Source organism: Coloeus monedula (genome assembly GCF_965178545.1).
Source record: "Coloeus monedula genome assembly, chromosome: 5".
Lineage (NCBI taxonomy): Eukaryota > Metazoa > Chordata > Aves > Passeriformes > Corvidae > Coloeus > Coloeus monedula.
In genome coordinates, this window is record NC_138785.1 from 74,083,497 (window position 1) to 74,089,847 (window position 6,351).

The window sequence follows — 6,351 nt, forward strand, 5'->3', positions numbered from 1 at the left end:
ATTCCAAGTGCTACTGTTTTGTCTTCCCAGGTCGTCATTCCTGGGATGGAGCCTGGTTTTCCCAGGGATGGGCAAACACCTGCCCGGGATGCGAAGTGGGGAATTAATTCCTTGCTTTCTTTTTTTTTTCATGTGGAATTTCCTTTCTCTGTTAATCTTTATATCAACCCATGACTTTTCCCATTTTTGCCTCCTGATCCTCTCCCCATTCCAATGCGGATGAATTCCCAGTGGAGGTTAAAGCACTCCACAGCTGTTTCCCACTGGCACGGAGCTCATTTTCATCCCAGCTTTCCTTCCTTCATCCTGCTCCCTCAGCATTTCCCAAATTCCCACTGTCTGCACCCAGGAGCCAATTCCTCGGAGGCAGGAGGAGATGGGAATAAAGATGGGATGTGCACAAAGGAGAAATTCCTCGCTGAGTCAGGGCCTGGGCAGCAAAATTAAATAGGAATAAAAAAAGCGGATTTTTTTTTTTAGGAAATTGTTTGTCTCCCTATTTTTAGGAGAGGCTGTTGTTTCCCTATTTTTAAACCAGGCTGGAGGGGCGAAATGAGAGGTTTTGTTCTAAATCCAAGGAGGAATTTTCAGATGGGCTGAGCTACGAAAAAGCTGCAGTTTTGGGACAAAGCTCTTTCGGCCGCAGGAGCTTTGCCATAATTTAAAAGCCATTCCTCGCTCGGCATTTGTGTGAAGGAAACTCAGGATTGCTCCAGAAACAGGGAATTTGTTCATCTGGTCAAGGCTTCAAGCTTCTGTCCACTCACAGCGGTGGCGGGGGGATCGTGGAATATCCTCATGGGAAGGGCTCCATGAAGATCATGGTTCCAAATTCTTCCCTTCACAGGCACCCCAACAATCCCACCCTGTGCATCCCTGGGAGCATTGTCCGAACACTCCTGCAGCTCTGGCAGCCTTGGGAATGTGCTCATTCCACGGGGAGCATAAAGGGTTTGGAGAGTTCGGGAAAGGAGCAATTCAGGCTCTCCAGAGCCACCGTCACCCTCGGCTCCTCGGTGCTTCATTTATCCGTGTGGAAACCAAGGATTTGGAGTGGCACGGGATTGTTCGGATGTGCTGACAACCTGTTTGTCATGGAATCACGGGAAGGGATGGGAAGGGATGACCTCAAAGCTTATCCAGTCCCCCACCCTTCCATGGGCAGGGACACCTCCCACTATCCCAGGTGGTTCCAAGACCCTCCCAGCCTGGCCTTGGACACTTCCAGAGCTGGGAATCCACAACTTCTCTTCCTAACTTCTTTCTTCCCGCTTTTTAAGGAAATCTTGGAGAAGGTTTTCTCTGCCCTGGATTAGCAAAAACTTTAAAATAGCCAAAGAAAACGAGGAGAGCACCGGCTTTGGCTCGGGACAGATGGCACAGAAAGAAATTTCCTTTGTTTTTAGGCAGCAAAAGGATCCGGAGGGAAATGGAAAAGGGAGTCTGGGATTTTTCTCTGTCAGGACAGGGCCAGGCTGTGGCACTTGATAGGGAATTTTTGGGTTCTTTTATCCCTGCTTTTCCTGGGGCCAACCCTTCCTCTTCATCTCCCAGTATCTCTCCGTGACATTAACAAAAATAACCCAGCAGGACATCGCTCCTTGGCTGTTCCCAGTGCCTGAATTGCGCGGAATATTTGGATGACATGAGCCAGGTCTCACGGGGAACACCAAACCCCAGTTTCCCCGCCCTAAAAAAAGAGGGATTTTCCCATAAATAACGTTTCTTCTGTCAAGCTCCTCCTCAAGCTGAGGTTCCAGGGGATTTGACGTGCTCCTGGTCACCTCGGCAGCGCTGGAATTCTTGGAGAGAAGTCCAAGTGGGACAAAATGAAGTAGCTGGAAGGATGGACATATGAGGAAAAAAGCCAGAGGAGCTAAATATGGATAGTTTGGCTGGAAAACAGCGAAGGAGGACAACTGTCTGCGGATGGACAGAAATATCCAGAGGAATTGTTTGGGTCAGACCGACAGGGGAATAACCAGGAATCACGAGATGGGATTAAGGAATGGAAAATGAGCACTGGCCATCAGGGGAAACATTCCTAGCAGTGAGACCCAAACTCTTGGATTGGGGAACATCCGCCTTCCCCTGGGGCTGGGGTGGGAATCCTGCTCTTGGAGGCATTTAAAAATGGCCTGGAGAGCTCTTGGGAATGATCCTTGGGGTAGGGATGGATTGGATCCAGGCAGGGTGTTCCCTGCAGGAAGCACAACATGATGCCGGACTCGCCCGGACCATGGGAAGGGGCTCAAGGAGCACAGGCTGCCCAAATCTGGGAAAATCCAGGCATGGATTCATGGAATCACAGAACGGGTTGGGTTGGAAGGAAATCTAAGGATCACCTCATTCCATGAGGGACACCTCCCACTATCCCAGGTTTCTCCAAGCCCCATCCAACCTGGCCTTGGACGCTTCCCAGGGATGGTGAATCCACACTTCTCTGGGATACTCCATCCTGGGAGTAGCTCCACCATGAGGGTGTGGAAAACGAGTTGCTCCCCTTCTTCCTTCTCTCCAAGGCACCTGGAAATAAGGGAATATTCAGATACAAAGCTGAGAATTTGGGGAAACAGTGATAGGAATTTTCAAAACCAGGATTTTTCTTTGCCCAGTTTGGACACCTCCTGCCCATCTCTTTGGGATTTTCCACCCACAGCTTCCATCCCATGTTCCCATCCAGGAGGGCACCACAGCAGAATCAAACGCCAACCAAATACAGAAAAAAATCAATGAAAAGAGGATTTTTTCTGGGTCTTCCAGTCCATTTTTCTCCCTCCTGGGACCATTTCCACCCCTCACCAGGACCAACCTTCTCCTCCTGTCCCACACAAACATCTCGCTCCTGGATTTGGATCCCAACGTTCCGTCTGCAGGGGCTCCAGGAGCAGGTTCTCCTCCTCTTTTCCCCAGTCCCCTTTTCCATACTCCCAGTCTCCCAGCAAATCCCTCTGCACTCATCTCCTCTCCAGACTAAACAATCCCAACTCTTTCCGTCCTTCCGTGGAGGTCATGTTTGCCGGACCTCTGATCGTTCCTGCCGCTCTCCCCTGGACCTCTTCCAGCTGGCCTTGGTGTCCCTTGGAATGCCTTGTCCCGGACACTTGGGCTCCAGCTGAAGCCTTTTGGGACTCCTCAGCTCGGAGATCTCAGCTCGGCCCATCACAGAGGGAGATTAAAGTTCCTAAGTCTGGATCTGGTTCTGAATCCGCGTTTCCTCCGTGCTTGGGATGGCTCTGCTGTTCCCACCAGGGAGAGTGGGGAATGCAAATATCCCAAATGTGGAAAGAGTTGAGAGCCAGCCCCGGAGACATGAAAAAAGATGGAACAGAAACTCTTCCCAGAGGTCCTCAAAGCCCAGCACACCTGGGGACTTCCCAGCTCCATGGACAGCATTTGAAATGGGATGAAGGGAATTCTGCTGTACTCAAATATCTCCCTTTTTACCTGGGCGGGCAGGGATAGGACAAAGGGAAATGAGTTTCAACTAAAAGAGGAGAGATTTAGATAGGATTTGGGAAGAAATTCCTACCTGTGAGGGTGGGGAGGGGCTGGGCTGGAATTGCCAGAGCAGCTGGGGCTGCCCCTGGATCCCTGGGAATGCCCAAGGCCAGGCTGGACACTGGGGCTTGGATCCACCTGGGATAGTGGGAGCTGTCCCTGCCCGTGGATGGGGTGGGATGGGATGGGTCCTTTCCAAGCCAAAGTATTCCCGGATTCTGGAGCCCCTCTGCTCTGGAGGCAGCTGGGAGAGCTGGGAATGTTGCCCTGGAGAAGGGAAGGAGGCAGGGAGAGCTGCGAGCCCCTTGCAGGGCCTCAAGGGGCTCCAGGAGAGCTGCAGAGGGACTGGGGCCAAGGGCTGGAGGGACAGGAGGCAGGGAATGGCTTCCCAGTGGGAAAGGGGAGCTTGGGCTGGGATGTTGGGAAGGAATTGCTGGCTGGGAGGGTGGGCAGGGGCTGGGCTGGAATTGCCAGAGCAGCTGGGGCTGCCCCTGGATCCCTGGGAATGTCCAAGGCCAGGCTGGACACTGGGGCTTGGATCCACCTGGGACAGTGGGAGGTGTCCCTGCCCATGGATGGGGTGGCCCTGGATGGTCCCTTCCATCCCAAACCATCCGTGATTTTACGGTGTTCCCAAACTCCTCATTTTGCTGCCAGGCTCTGCAGCTGCAGCTCCATCTGCAAGCTGGGAAAAGAAGTCCAAAATCCAATCAATCCAACCCCAAAGATGTTCCCACTTCCCTTCAAGCACAAGATTTTTCCTTCCTCAAAGAAGAAACGGTTCCTAAAAAAAACCCCACTTATTAACGGAACCAAATTGACACTAATTAATGATTAACCACTAATTAATGATTAACCATGCTAGAGCCCCTCCAGGACTCAATGAAATGCAAGAGGGAACAAAGAGTTCCAAGGATGAACCAGGAGATCCCTGTAATATCCTTTCAGCGCCACTCATTCCAAATGTTTCACAGAATTCCAGGCAGTCACATTTTTTACCCTGTCGGAGCATCCCTACTTAATCATATTTATTATTAAAGCAAATAATTAATTGGCTACAAACCCCAATTCGATTTGCTTTTCCTTTTGTCTCTCCATTACAAATTAGCAGGTCCCAAAATTCAATTATTTGGTTTGTTTGTAATTAAGAGCTGCTTAATCCCTGGCTGTTTCAGCACTTCATAATTCCAGCTCTATATCCCTGTAATTCCAGTGCTATTCCCGTCTTCTTGCTTTTTTATTCCCTTCTTTTTATTCCATGCTTTTTATTCCCTTGCTTTTCTCCCTGGAAATGGAGGAATGCAAGGACAAGCAGGAATAAAAAGTAATTTTAGGATAACTCCAAGCCTTCCACAGCTCATTCCTGATGGGATGATCCCAGAGGTGACAGTAAGACCTGCTTGGAGTCATCTCCGTGTGACACTGCATGGATAATCCCTGGGGGAATCACCCTCTCCACCTCCTCTCTTTCCCTCTTATCTGTTCAACTTCTGTCTCCTACTTCCTTTTCCATGGATTCACTGGGGAAATCCATCCCTTCCTTATCCCAGCTGGAGTTTGCAGAGAACTACGACGCAGACGGGGGTTGTTCATGAGCCGCCCATCATCCAAGCATGGAATAATGTCCCATTCCCACGCACCTGGAATGAGACCTTCGATCCCAGAGATCCCATCTTTAGGAACCTGCAGCAGGTCAGCGTTTCCTGGCCCAGCTCTGGATCCTGTGCCGGGGCAATTCCCAGGAGTGTTTCCCACCAGCTCTGCCCATCCAGCCCAGCTCCCAAGGCAGGAGCAGGAATCCCATTGGCATTCCCATCCTCACCCCACGGACAGCTTCCCCTCCAATTCCTCTCTCCCCCGAGGGATTTACTGAGGGAACATCATTTCGATTTCCAGCTGGGATGAGGCACAGAGCTCATGGATCAAAGCCTGTGGATAGCTGGAAAACCGGGAGCAGTCTAGCAAACACTGTCCTATTAACTTAGGCCAAGCCTAACCACCTTTCTGGATAAAGGGAAAGGGCGGGGAGGGGATCTTGGAATTGTGTTTTGAGGATTCATCCTGAAGGTCCGCAGACTGTGACTCATGAGAGTCCTGAAGGGGAACAATGCATTTCCCAACCTTTGGAGCGAGCCCTGGGAAGGCTGTGCCAACATTTTAACGGGAGAGGTGATTTCACTGGGATAGCGCTGCCTCCAAATGAATCCCTGCTCCTTTTCCCCAGTCGCTGGAGACAGGCAGGCAATTCCAAGCAATCATCCCACTGGGAGCCAGATGTCTGAGCCAGATTAGGTGATTCAGCTGCTGCAGGGCCTGGGGAAGGAACCTGGGATCAGACACCCAACTGGAATTTGGATAAAATTATCCCAGGTGACACCGCTCCACCTCCCAAATAATTACACTGGCAGCAAGTGTCGGTCCATGTTTTCCATGGAAAAGAGGCCTGACCACCTCACAAAATGAGGAATTCTGCTCATCAAAGAGGCTCTTCCAGGCAGAGCCAAAACTTCCATGTAGTGCCAGAGTTCGCATGGCACAACCCGGAGCTGGAACAGCTTCTGCTGCAGGAAAAAACCCCACATCCCGTGGACTGGGATTGGGACTGGGAGGGAGCTGGGAGCTGTTATTCCAGTGGGAAATAACATGCCAAAGTGGGATATTCGGCAGGATCTGCTGCCTTGCCCAGAGGTTGTCATCAGCTGATGGCAGCTCCCGAGGTCACCGGAGGTGGCCAAGTGCGAAGGAGGAGGAGGAGGGCAGGATTATCCAGGTGCTGAGTGCTCTGGCTCCAATGAACTATTTAGGGAATAAAATCCAGTGGAACGTGCAGAAAACAAGGAAAATCCGCCA